The following is a 13505-nucleotide window of genomic DNA, read 5'->3' as shown; positions in this document are numbered from 1 at the left end:
AGGGCTATACATAGAGATGATCATTTAATCTGTGGGAGCTGGTGAGACCAGCAGTTGAAACAGCAGAGAAAAAGAAGAGGAACCAGGACCAATGGGACACTTTGCGGTATGGGGTGTGCCTGAGGAGTGGTCTGAGGAGGAGGAGAAGTTCTGTAGTCGGAGTAGCTGCCTCAGAACCAGAAGCCCAGAGCTTGGATCCTGCCTTCACCTCTTCCTCCCGGTTCTGTTGAGCAAGCCAGTTAACCACGCTGTGCCTTAGTTTCTCCATCTTTAAAGGAAAGACTTGTACTAGATTGTAAGGAAACTACTTCTTAAAGCCTTCAGTTGGCATATGAATTGTTATTATCATTTTTATCCCAGGCCCAAGTCCCCTACAAAAATCATAGGTCCAGAACAAAAAGGAAAGAATTCCGGAACTGAGAGGGCAGGGAGATAAAGCTTCCTCGATCCAGAGCTCACAGGTGTCCTAGTGTCCTATGCTTGACGTTGTACTAGTTCTACCCCCATCACCAACCCTGCAGCCACTTTCAAAGTTACCTTTTTATATTTAGCTCACACTTCCTCAGCTGTTTGTTTTTGGGGATATAAATAGCTGCAGGTGTCCCTGGCACTCTAATCAGGCTGTGTGTCTGTCCATCCCCTGCACTGGCCTGTGTAGGGGAGGCATGTCAAGCACTTTGGAGACTGACTGACTTGGGGGTCCCTGGACAGCAGGTTCCCAATGTGAACTCCACTACACCCTGACTTCCTTTCTGGGCTGGTTTCCCTTGGACACCAAGTGGATCCCATCAGATCTTTGGAAAGGCAGATCTGCGCTGCACCCCCCCCCCCAAAGCCGCTTGGCTATAGGGATATTTTCAAACCAAACTATTTTGTAGCCTTGACGTTTTGATTGGTTGCCAAGGCTTTGGGGTTTGGGAACTTCTCCTCCTCCTCCTCCTCCCCTCCCTTCGTATCCCCCTCCTCCCTCCCCACAGGATCGGATGTCAGGCTGGCATGAACACTCCCATCTGTTTTCAATCTGGATACTTGCTTCCAGCTCTCAGGCGGCCCACTCCTTGCTCTCTCCACCCCCATACACGGACACACACCACTGCTCTCCAAAAACACACTTGTCTCCTAAGCCAGGCCTCTCTGAACATTGTGCCAGTGGCCCTGATGTGTGGGGACCCCAATGGGCAGTCAGGATGTAGGAGTGACAGGAAGGGTGAACTGGGAGACCTAGCTATATCTTGCCTGGGGAGGGGGGGAGGGTTAAGGCTGGAGTGGTCCCTGGCAATATGTCCACTTGTCTTTCTTCCTGCCTTGGCTGGCCATCTCAGGCCTTGGGCTCTGATATTCAGTTCATCAACCATTTATTTATTAAGTGCTTACTGTTTGCTAAGCGCCATACTCCTTCTAGTGGGAATAAAACGGTTAGATTAAGTCCTGGTTCCTGCTCTCAGAATTCTGTCAAGCAGTGATAAAACACCAATACAGACTGATGAACTTAAATCTTATTTTTTTTTTTATTGCAGTGGATAGGTGTGAAACCAGATCTACAGTTGAGGTCAGAGTAGGGAGGGTCATTATTGAGGTAGGAGTATCATCAGAGGAGCTTTCTCGGCATTTGAACCAAGCTTTGAAGGGACAGCCAACGTGTGTGGTTCCGTGATAAAGAGCCCCCGAAGCCTTGGCCCTAGACCACCCCGGACTTTGCTACCTTCAACCTGCGTGACTTTGAGCACAAAGATGATTGGTGTCCATGCACCTTCCTTAGCGTTCACCTGAATTCGATTCCTCATCCCCGCAATGGGCTTTAATAATGCCTCCTGTGCCCATCCCACAGGGCTCCTGGGAGAACCCACCGAGAGAACAGTTCCCTTTTCTGTAGCCTTCTCGAGGATTAGAAAGTGCTTTCCTCTCAGTAACCAGTCAAATGGGGGAGGGGGGGGAAGTTCAGGTAGATTCGTTGGCTCCCAGTCCCCCCGCTCATCTGCGTCAGAGCCAGGCTTAGCCTCCCGACCCAAGTCCGAGGTTCTCCGGGTTCGCTCCCTGGGATAGGAAAGGGTTCAGCGTTTCTTGTCACTTTCTCCCCGGCTGGGGGTCATTAGTCACCAGTTACATCAGAACGCCAGACTGCAACTTGATGACTGTCGGATTTGAAACGGAAAGGGATTAGAGAAGATCTAGTCCGACCCCCAACATTTTCAAATAAGGAAACTGAGGCCCAGAGCAGTGAAGGATTTGCCCGAATTGGGGAGCGAGCAGAGACGGTTCCTCTGGCTGCGAGTCATCGCTTCCAAACTCACAGGCGACCTAGACTAGACCCTGTTCTGAACACTGAAAGACAGATCCCTGGGGCCCGATGGCTGGCCGACCGGGATGGGGGCGGGGGACGGTGGGGGGGTCTGAGCAGGCCCTCGCAGCCCCCGGGGAGGGCGGGGGGAGTTAGAAGCGTAGCGGGACTGTCCCTTTCAGCCCCTGCTCGAGTCTCCCGTTGGGTAAAAAGTTTGGGAGGAGCTTTCTTTAGAGGACTCGCAGTAAAGTCCCCCACTGCCTTTCCCTCCCAGAGTGGCCCCCTCTCTCCCGGCTCGCTCCTCCCCCAGACTCCCACCCACAGCCCCCTTCCCCCGGGCTCCTCTTCCGGCCCTGGCCCTCCCCTCTCACCCCCACCCCAGGGGACAGAACTTCCCTCCTCCTTTCTTTCCCCAGCTCCTCCCCAACTCCAGCGACCCCGCACTCCAGCTCCACCTCCCCCAGCCCTGGCCCCACCTCCCTCTCTTCTTTGCACCTCTAGACTCCATCTTCCTTCTCCCCTCCCCTCCCCCTTCCACACTGAGCCCCTGGGGTGCTAGAGGGGAGAGGACTGAAACTCCAAAGCCCCCCAGGTGGAGGAAGCCCTCATCCCGCTTCCTCCTGTGCCCCCCAGCCTCTGCCTTTCCCTCCTTCTCCGCTGGTGTGGCCCTGGTCCCTCTCCCCCACCTCTTCACCCACTGGCCGCCTCCCCTCAAGACCCCCCCCTCCACCTCCAGCCCGGCCTTCTCCAGGCCCCTCCCCCAACCCCAAACCTCTCCACCCCTCCCGGCGGTCCGGCCGGCCCCCTCCGCTCCCCTCCTGCTGCCCTCTTGCTGGCTCCCAGATCTGCTCTTTCGCTAGCTCGCTCCCCGCTCGCTCTGCTCGGCTGCAGCGGGGCCGGCCCAGGGGCTCCGAGTTGGCGAACAGTCTGGGACAACCTCACCCAGGTTTCCCGGTTCTAGCTCCCCAGTCCCTGTGGATGAGCCTGGTGGAGCGGATCTGGAAACCCATGGGTGCCTAGTGGTGTCAGGGACACGGGGGCAGGCCCCCCTCCCCATCCTGTGTTCCCCCAGGAGCCCAGCTGGAAAACATTGGTCATTGGCGCAGGGGGTGAGTGAGGGCGCTCCCTGACCTCCCCTCTCTTCCACCCTCCCCTGGGAGCCTGGATGCTACGTGTGTTTGGGGGTGAGTGGAGGATCGATCTCTTCTCCTGCCAGTGGGGGATGGGGGGAGAGGGGCTTGGGAAGGAGGGGATGGGGAACCTGGTCGGGGGGCGTCTCTTCTAGCCTTTGTTCCCAAGACACTACAGGGGGTGGGGGGCCCAGGCTTGGGAAAGAGCCTCCCTTCCTCAGTCTGCTGAACGCAAAGATTGGAGAAGGAAGAGGACGGAGAGACGGACTTCTTGGCCGGCGCTTCTTGGTTGGGGGAGAGGCACCCTTTTGCCATCTTGTGGGAGCCTGGTGGGAGCAGTAGAAAGAGAAGGCAGTGATTAGCAGGAATCTCTGACATCCTCCCCACCCCCACCCCACACATCTGCAGTCCCTGTGCCTGGGACCTGAAACCAGACTTGGCGAAGTATTGAAATCATCCCCAAAGACGAAGCTCTGGAGAAGAGGGATGGCGAGTGGAAACCGGGACTGTTTGAGTAGAAGTGGGGTCTGAGAGTTTGGGGGGAGATACTGGACGAGGATGGGGCTACTGTGGCTTCCCTCCCCTTCCCCCCTCACTTACTTAAACAGAAAATTGAATCAGGTTAAATTTTCAAAGTGAGGATGAGTTATTTATTATTGTTGGACGCACTGGAAAGTTTTCAGGCAGTAACGGTTACATTCTCCCTGATGTCCCTCCCCTAGCTTCTTTTTTCCTGCCTTTCCCCGGTCACAGGAATTCAGGAGAGTGGTTAGCCCTGGCAACCAAGTCCATGTCCCTCCCCCAGTGCTCCCCTTCCTCCCCCCATCCTCTGACCCCTTTCCCAATAGCCTCCCCTCTCCCCATACCCCTCCATTCCCCCTCTCCTTTTCCAGTACCTTTTTCTTCCTCATACCCCCTTCCTTGCTAATTCTCCCAGGCTCCAGGCCTCTTGGTTGTTTTCTCCCCCTCTTCCCCCCCCCAGTCTACCCTGCCTTTCTTTCCAATCTCCTTCTCTCTGACCCCTCCCTTATCCTCCAGTGCCCCCAAACTCCTCCCAGGCTCCCATTCCCTCCTCAGTGCCTTCTCTTCCTTCTCCACAGTCTCCTCTCTCTCCCCCACCTTTCCCCAGTGGGTCCCCTCACTTTCCCCCAGTTAACAATAAGTTCACTTGACCAAAAAGTTATGGTATCTATTGTGTGCAGAGGGATAAGGTAGTTTTCGGTCCCTTCCTCCTTAAGCTTCTCTTCTCTTCCCTCCCTTCCCCGGGTCACCTCCAGGGAACTCACCCCTAAACAGCTAGAATAACCCTTCCAATGCCTATAATGCTCGATACTTTCACTGATGTCATCCAACCCTCGTAGTAGTTGTGGGTAGCACAAGATTTGCTATTTTCATTCTACAGAAGAGGAAACCAAGGCCCTGAGAGGGTAAGGGAGTTGTTCGAGTGAGTCATTGGCCCCGCTGAGGCTCGAACCCAGGACTCCCCCCAGCCAGATAGCGTCTCAGTCTTCCCCTGCTGCTTCCTCACATTTCTCCAGTTCCTTAGGACTTGCCCCTCATGATAGAGGGGCCTTAGAGGTTATCTGAGCCAGCCCCTTCATTTTACGGATGGAAAGCTAGGACCTGGCGTAGTTGAGGAGCTGCCCAGTTTCCCACAGCCCTAGGAAGAGGGCCCAGGCTTCAAACTCAGATCTTTCTGATAGGGCAAACATTATCTCCTGCTGCCAGCCAGAAGAGTCCTTGGTTTCACCACCTTCCCCTACCGACATGCTGGAGGTCTCTTCGTTAACCTTTCCTCCTATTTCCCTATAGACTTTGGCATTGACAGACTGCAAAGTGGTTTATACAAGAAAGTTTTCAAAAGCTGCTGTTGTCTTTTAAACGGGGGCCTCAGTTTCCTCGTCTGTAAAATGGAGAGGGCTGTTGGAGTTGAGGCATCTGCTGATTGGTTTGGCCAGTTCAGCCACTGCTTAGTGTCTTAGAGAAAAAACCCTGAGCATATCCTGGGCTGGGGACCCAGAGACCTGCCCTGGCGCCATAGGCCTACCTGGACCCCTTCTCGCCTTCTAGTTTGAGGAGGACAGCAGCAGAGGCCATACACACCCCCAGCCCCAATTGGAGGCCTTGGTTTTCAGGTCATTCCCCTCCTACCCACCCAGGAAGGAAGGAGCTCTGATGTTCCTGTGAGTCCATTGGTGGAGAGAAGAAGGAATGGAATGGTGTGTGTGGGAGAGGAGTTAGCTGGTGTTAAACAGGACAGAGAGTTCCACAAGTGGCCTCTAGAGTCTGGGATCCAGGCAGGTAGTTTATTACCACTGGAATGGTAATGATTCTCTGGCCAGTCCACTTATTTTACAGATGGGGAAACTGAGGCAGTGACTTATGTAAGTCATAGAAAGCCAGCAGCAGAGCCAGGATTAAATTCACATTTCTGGGCTTCCAGCCCAGCATCTGTCCTGCTGCCTCCTACATGTTTGTCTTTGCACAAGTTTCTAGCACTTTAGAGCTGGAAGGGACTGAGGAGATTGTCTCATCTGACCCCCTCATTTTATAGGTGGGGATACTGAGGCCTAGGGAGGGGAAGGAAGGACTTGCCCAGGCACACATGATGATTTGGCAGCATAGTCAGGACCAGAACTTGAGTATCGTTACACTTAATACTCTGCCTTCCCTGGTAGCCCCAGAGCTAGCTGGATAGGTCCTTTTCTCCAGACCCTAGAGCCTCCCCAACCATGACCTTCTGTCTCCCACCTCCAGGCCTTTGCACAGGGTCTCCCTCACCTATTCAAGGTTCGGCTAGAATTCCTTATGTAATATCCCCATCTCCACCACGGTCAGCTCTTCTCTTCTCATTTTTTATATTTGCTTACAGGTATATGTTGTTTCCTCCCAATCGAATGGAGCTTTTTGAAGCCATGGTCTGCTGTCATTTTTGTCCTTCTATCCCCAGCGCCTGGCACACAGTATATGCTTAATAAATGCTTATTGCGTTGAATTAAGTTGAATTTCAGACTCTTCCCCCTGGCACCAACCCCAGAGGGTGGATGAGAAGGGTTGGAGTGGCGATAGAGGCCTCCTTTACAAGTGTTATGTGTGTTGGGGAGAGAAGAGGCAGCACCTAATGACTTCAGGGAGTTTGGGGGACTGTGGGTTCACCTAGGCCCTCCCCTGTCCCACTTCTCCTCTGTAATCCCAGAGTCAGGTCTGAGCCTTCTGCATGCATTTTTATAGTTTTATCAGCTTCCATTTTGTAGTTTCTTCATCTGTAGACTAGAGGGGTTGGACCATGTAGTCTCTGGGTCCCTTCCAGCTCCAAGATTTTTGGAAGTCGGAGGGGAGGAGGGGGAGTCCTAGAAATCACCTGGTATGGCCACGTTGTAGAAGTTTTCTGAGAGGGTTGAAGCCCTCCAGTGCTGGGGAGCTTAGCACCTCTCAAAAGTAGCCCATTCACCTTTAGACAGTTCTGATTATTAGGAAGCTCTTTGTTTTATTGAAATGGAATTGGCCCTTTCCACTGGAGTTAGCACAAAGCCCTGGCATAGGCTTTGAGATCCAGGTTCATCCCCCCTCTTCCAGGAAACCACCCCTGATCTCTTTAGCTCCCAGGGACCTTCCTCGGAGCTCCCCCAGTCCCCTTTGGTGCCTCTCACATACTGCCTTGTTCTGTGCTCAGATGTGCTTGGGTGAGGCAGGGGCCAGACTCGGACCTCAGGCTTCCTGCCTCCACTGGACCACAGTGCCATCCTTGCAAACCTGAATGTGATGTGTGAATAACCAGCCTCTGTTCCACAGTCTGGGGCCATCTTCCTTTTCCATCTTGGGGGTCTTTGAACAAAGGCTGGGTGGCCACCAGTTAGGGATGAGGCAGAGTGGATCTTTGATCAGACACAGGCCAAACTAGGTGGATTTGAAGATCCTGGTCAACTCTCTAAGATTCTGATTCCTATCTCAGGTCCCTTGTAGTACTGACCTTTTCTGGAAGGCATATTCTAGAGGGGAATTCCTGTTCAGGTATAGGTTGGACTCCAGGGCCTCTCAAGTCCATCCCACTCTCAGATTCTGTGATTCTCATCCGTGGTTGTGATTCTACGGAGAGATCTGGAACCCTCTAGGAAGGCTTCTTGGAGGAGGCAGGACTTTGATGGTTGGGCAGATTTAGAGAGGGGTGACAGGGCATTGTAGGAGAAGGAAATGTCCAGAACAAGGGCATGAACTCAAACAGGAATGAGCTTGGCAGGTTTGTGGGGGGTAGGCCCATCTAGGACAGGAGGGAGCAGAAGGGTTCCAGAAAAGATGTGGGGGTCCAGCTGTGAAAAGGGCCTTGAATTCCAAGGCTAGGCAGAAGCCAGCAAACTTTGTCAGAAGCTCCTTCAGAGGGACCGGGGTGGCAGGCCCTTGCTCTGGCTGCTGGTTTCCTGGGGTGGCACACCAGCCCAGGAGTCATGATCAGACTATTCCTTTTGGGGGATACTGACAGGTAAGCCAGGCCACGGCACTTAGGAATAGGGCCTGGAGGTGTTTTCTGTCTTTTTTTGTTTTGTTATGCATTAAGCCTGTGGTTTGCCCCCTGACTTTGGGCTATGACTCACTCCTCATCACTCTCTCTCTGGGTGAGGAGAGCATGTTGGGCCTTGCGGATGCACGTGTGGGACATGGAGGGTGACTGAATGCTGGGAGGGATCCATTATTGTTTCCTGGATTCCTCCCCTGGACCCTGGGCAGGGCTGCTGCCTGGCTCCTGACAGCCTCTGTGCAAGGCTGCCTTGAAGCAGAAGAACCAGCTGCCGGCCATCTCCCTCCTCCTAGTGGGCTCAGAGCAGAGTGTCCTAGAGGTCTTAGAGTCAAGGCTGGGTGGCCACTTGTTAGGGATGAGGTAGAAGGGGACCTTGTGTCAGATATAGGCCAGACTAGATGGATTGGGGGATTCCCCCCGCCCCAAACCCCCAGCTACTGAAGTGCCTTCCAAATTACCTTGTATTTGTATGTATTTTGTACTGACTTATAAGTGCATGTGATGTTTTCCCCTGATAGAATATAAGCTCCTTGAGGGCAGAGACTGTTTTGTTTTGGTCTTGGTATTCCCAGCTCAATGCATGGCACATAGTAGGAGCCTCATAAATTCTGATGTCATCCTTAGAAATCATGTGGTCCATCACTCTCATTTTAGAGATCAGGAAACAGGCTAGGCCCTGGCCACTAGGGTAATGAAGTGGCCTGCCCCCAGTAATGTAGTAGGTAACAGAGTCAATCTCAAAACTCTATCCACGTATGGGAGACTGTCTCTAGCACAAATAATGTGTCATTTTCCAACTCTTGTATGAGATTCCTCATAGAAAAATGGCAGCTTAGGGGAAATAAGCCAGGCGAATGGGCCTGGGTGTGGCCCCCATTGAAGAAATAAGGAAGGTGGGCGGCTTGGCTGTGGCCACAGTCCTTAGAGGCAAAATCCATTTGACAGCAGTGAGAAGGACGATTTTCATTTGTTTTTTTATCAATTTAGAAACAATGTTAATAGATTTTTAAAAAATTAATGGTAGTAAGATAGTTTCATGCTCTCCTGCCCTTGCCCACTGGCCCTTCTTGGCGCCCCACTGGCTACGGATGGGAGTAGAGTCACAGACTTAGAACTGGTGCAGATGTTCGCTAGCATTAAGCCTGAAGGAGGCAGTGGGGAGCAGCAGTGGGCACACCCTGCTGTCCTTCCAGGTGCCTTACCCTCCCTAGTACAGTGGGCTGTACACTAGATGTGTAAACACACTGCGCCCCCGCTTTAAAGAAACCCAGTGTGCCAATGCCTAACCTAAGAAATGGATCCATTTCAAGAAGGACAAGGGTTCCTTGCCAACAGGAACCTTCTCCTTTTCCCTCTCCATGCCTCTCCTGCTTCCTTGAGATAGTGGTCCTCCACCCCCGCCACTGCCCCCACCAGAGACTTTAAATAGACCTTTGATTTATTGCGCTCCTCTTGATAAATTGAGATCTACCCAGAGCTGGACTTGCAGTCATTCAGCCTTAGAGACTTACTAGCTGTGTGCTAGCTTTGGTTATTATTTAAGCCGTCTGCCAGCCCTGGAGCCAATGCTCTTTGGGTCCCACTCTTCTTCCAATTTAACCAGTAAAATGATGGAGTGGAGGGCCCGGAGCTGGGAAGACCTGCCTTCAAATCCAGCCTCAGACACTTCCTAGTTTTGCATTGAACTCTGCTTGCCTCAGTTTCCTTACCTATAAAATGGGGGTAAAGGTTTTTGTGAGAGTCAAATGAAATTAATAATCGTAAAGCTCTTAGCGCAGTGACTGGAACATAGTAAATACGATATAAATGTTAGCTATCATAATTTTTGGTGGGGAGGATGGGAATGAACCTCAGTCTGCAAATGCCAGTTTCTTAAGCAGTGTGATGTAATGGAGACCTGGATTTCAGTCCCACCTCTGACCCTTCCTCTCTGTGGACTAGAGGCTCAGGGCCCCCCTTCTCCAAGCTCCCCACTCCTCATCAGCAAAATGGAAATGATGGTCCCTTAGGCCGCTTGTCTCCCGTGGTTGAATCTATGGGAACATGGGAGGAATGAAGCCGGCCTGGTTGATGATGACTCGTGTACACCCCCGGGCTGGCCCGGAGCAGTGGGGCGGGCAGGCAGGCTGGTTAATGGTTGGCCACCTTTGATTGCAGGGCTCAGATTGGCTTGGGCCTGAGACACACAGTTTGCAGCAAGACTCCTGGCCCAGCCCAATGGTGTGGTAGGTTTTTTTTGTTTGTTTGTTTGTTTTGATAATAGTTCACTGGACCTTAATGTTTCCATTACAATTGATTCTCTATCAGGAGCAGATTCTTTGGATACTGGCCTCAGGGTCGTTGCTGCTATAGCTGGAAGCATTGTGCTGAAATTCTGGGCATGGAACCTCTAGGGAGTTTTTGTCGTGGCCTGAGTTGTAGGATTAAACCAGGGTGGGGAACCTTCGGCCTTGAGGCCGCATCAAAGGGTCTCGAGCTCTTTGATGGAATTTGGCCGCACTTGAGGACCTAGAGGGCCGCATGTGGCCTCGAGGCCTCAGGTTCCCCACCCTTGGTTAGATTCATGGAATGTACCGGCCCAAAGGGCTGAAAGGAATGCTTGTTTCTTGCAGCTAGTCTGAGTTACAGAACCTGGAGCTAAACAGCACCTAGCTTACATAGCTACTGAATAGCAACAGGGTCCAGATGGCCATTTTTGGTATCCCCAGCACTTCGCATAGTGTCTGGCACATAGTAGGTGCTTAAATGTTTGTTGATTGACTGAGGGAGAAGGGAGGATTCAAACCTAGGTCTTCTAGCTCCAAATGCAGGCCTTTCTCCATAGCTGCCTGAGGACCCAGAGAGGAGAAGGGATTTCCCTCAGTCACCCAGTAAGTCAGGGGTGGATCTGGGCCCAGAGTCTAGCCCCGCCTACTCCAAATCCAAGACTCTGTCCATTGTATACACTGCAGGCCTTCTCCTGTAATCAAGACCCACAGCCCTGCCCATGCACGGCTCTTACTCCTCCTCTCCCCAGGATCCACCATCCTTCACATCCAGAGAATGTCCTCCTCCACTCCGTTCACACAGCACCTGGAGTACTGTGTTCATTTCTGGGGACCCTTTTAGGAAGGGATGTGATATCCAGGAAGGAGCGGGGAGCACATCCAGAGAACAGCGCAGACAGGATGGGGAGAGGACCAGGGATCCTTTGAAGAACCTGGAGATGCCCGTGGAAGAAAAGGTGACTGGTTGGGGCATGACCACAGGGTTCAAGTATTTGAAGGCCTGTCTTATGGAAAAGGTATTAGACTTGTTCTGCCTGGCCTCACAGAGTTAGAATTAGGGGCACTTCAGGAAAACTCACAGAGAATTGAATTTCAGCAGAGATAAGGAAACATTCCCTAAAAATGAGAGCCATCCACAAGTGAAATGCTGTGCCCTGGGAGATAGTGAGTTCCCTGTCCCAGAAAGCGTTGGATTGGAGGCCAGTAACCACTGCCCAGGAACCAGACAGATGTGATTCCTGGTCAGGTATCAGTTCTGACTGAATAATCTCCTTAGGCTACAATTCATCTGATCCTAGAAGAGATAATAGTAGTAGTAGCTGGCCCTTCTATAGTGCTTTGCGGTTTACAGAGAACTTCATGTGTGTGACCTCACTGGAGTCTGTGAAGGAAGTAGTATAGGCATTAGTATCCCCATGTTACAGGTAGGGAAACTGAGGCACAGGCCATCAAGTGGCTTGCCCAAGGCCACAGTAAGTAATAGAGCTGGAACCTAGGTGTTCTGACTTGAAATTCATTTTCATGACACAACAGTAACGGTTAGTTACTTTTAAAATGATTCCCAGGCCCTCCAGACACCACACTCCCACCTCCCCATTATTTGAGTTCTTCAGTGTTATCAAAGCTCAGTGTGAGCTGGGGTGGTGGGAAAGCCCTCCTTGAGGAGCATAAAGGGTACTATGTACGCAGAGACAGGAGGACATGTTAGGCCATAATAATAATATTTTATCTAGCACTTTAAGGTTTGCAAAGCACTGCACGTGTTATTTAATTTGATTTTCACAACAACCCATGGTGGTAGGTGCTGCTATTATCCCTTTTTTATAGATGGGGAAACTGAGGCAGACAGTTAACTGATTTGCCCAGTGGCTCACACAGTTACAAAATGTCAGAGAACAGATTTGAACCCAGAACTGACTCCAGGCACGGTGGAGGCTGACTGTTAGGGAGCCCAGGCAGAGAACAGAGAGCTGAGTGTCCCTGGTGGGTTTTGAATCTGCAGCCTTCAGTCACTGTCACCACCAAGCATGTCCTGAGCCTCTCCTGTGGACCAGATCCTTTGCTAGGCCCAGGGCTCCAGAGAGGTTCAAGGTGTGATGCCTGCCTTGAGTGTCTAGCAGAGGGCTGCTGGAGCAGAAAAGACTGAGCTGAACTTAGATCATCTTTTTGTCAGCTGGCTTTGGGACCCCACAGAAAGTATACACACTGTCTCTCCCCCTCTCCCCTTCTTTCCCTCTCCCCTTCTTTCTCTCTCCCCTTCTTCCCCTTTCCTTCTCTCTCCTTCTCCCCCTCTCTCCTTCTCTCCCTTCTCTCCCTCTATCCTCTCCCTCTCTCCTTCTCTCCCTCTTTCCTTCTCTTCTTCTCCCCGCCTCTCTTTCTTCCCCTCTGTCCCTCTCTCCCTCACCCTCCCCTCCTCTCCCTCTCCCTCTCTCTCCTTCTCTTCCTATCTCTTTCTGTCTCCCTCTCTCTCTCCAATTAGGCTCTTTGTGAGGAAAGCCTGCAGTGGGATCCTCTTATTCCCCTGACTTTTATGTGAAATTCCTGAGCCCTGAGAGGTTTGTAGGGCGGTGGATGGGAAAGAGCCAAACCATATTCTCCTGGAGGAATGAGCAGAACTAGGACTAGGAAGCCGGGGCAGTGGATATGAGCTAGAGCGGACAGTTCGGGGCTCCTGTCCCAGCTCTGCCATGTCCCAGCCGCTTGAGCTTGGCAATGAGAATGCCCATATTAACCAGCCTACTGAGCTGGTTGGGAGAAAGCTAACTCTAGGATGTGGGAGCCATCCTTCTGTCTTAATGCCTTCTCTCTGCTGATTATATCCACTTTATCCAAAGAGAGCTCTTTGTACCTGGTTATTTGCCTGTTGTCTCCCCATTACACTGAGTTCCTTGAGGGCAGGGGCTGTCTTTTGCTTCTTTTTGCCTGGCACACAGTAGACACTTAATAAATGCTTGTCAACTTGCTTTGACCTGGTTTGCCACACCTCAATCTGTAAAATACATGCTGTTTATCTCATGGGGCTGTTATGAGTATCAAATATGTAAAGTGCCAGGAAGACATATACAAAATCACTTTGCAGATGTTTCTTGTGAGCTCCTCTGGCTTTCCTCGAGCCCCGTTTCTCAGAGAGTAACATGCTCTCCTCTCTTCCCTCCTCTATGCACCATCACCCAAAATCCTATTTCCAGGGCTGTGGGAGAGGAGGCACCAGAGGCTCGGAACTCCTGGGAATTGGGCATTTCTGGGGATGGCTCAGGAAAGATGAAAACCAGCTAAGCTCTGAGCTCCGTGAAGTGTAAAACAAAGCTAGAGGAGAT

The 13505-nt window shown here is 51.8% G+C and overlaps 1 protein-coding gene across 4 annotated transcripts in view; it reads left to right on the top strand.

Moving 5' to 3' along the window:
* Window positions 1-3295: 3295 nt before the first annotated feature.
* PTPRS (protein tyrosine phosphatase receptor type S) overlaps window positions 3296-13505 on the top strand; it is a 145694-nt gene continuing 135484 nt past the window's right edge. For all 4 annotated transcript variants that reach the window (XM_036741808.1, XM_036741807.1, XM_036741806.1 and 1 more), the window contains exon 1: window positions 3296-3462. The gene's annotated coding sequence lies outside the window, so the exon portion shown is untranslated. The remainder of the gene's footprint in view (window positions 3463-13505) is intronic.

This window comes from Trichosurus vulpecula, chromosome 1 (assembly GCF_011100635.1).
Source record: "Trichosurus vulpecula isolate mTriVul1 chromosome 1, mTriVul1.pri, whole genome shotgun sequence".
Taxonomy (NCBI): domain Eukaryota; kingdom Metazoa; phylum Chordata; class Mammalia; order Diprotodontia; family Phalangeridae; genus Trichosurus; species Trichosurus vulpecula.
Note: the sequence above shows the minus strand (reverse complement) of the source record. Positions and strands in the feature narration are given on the sequence as shown.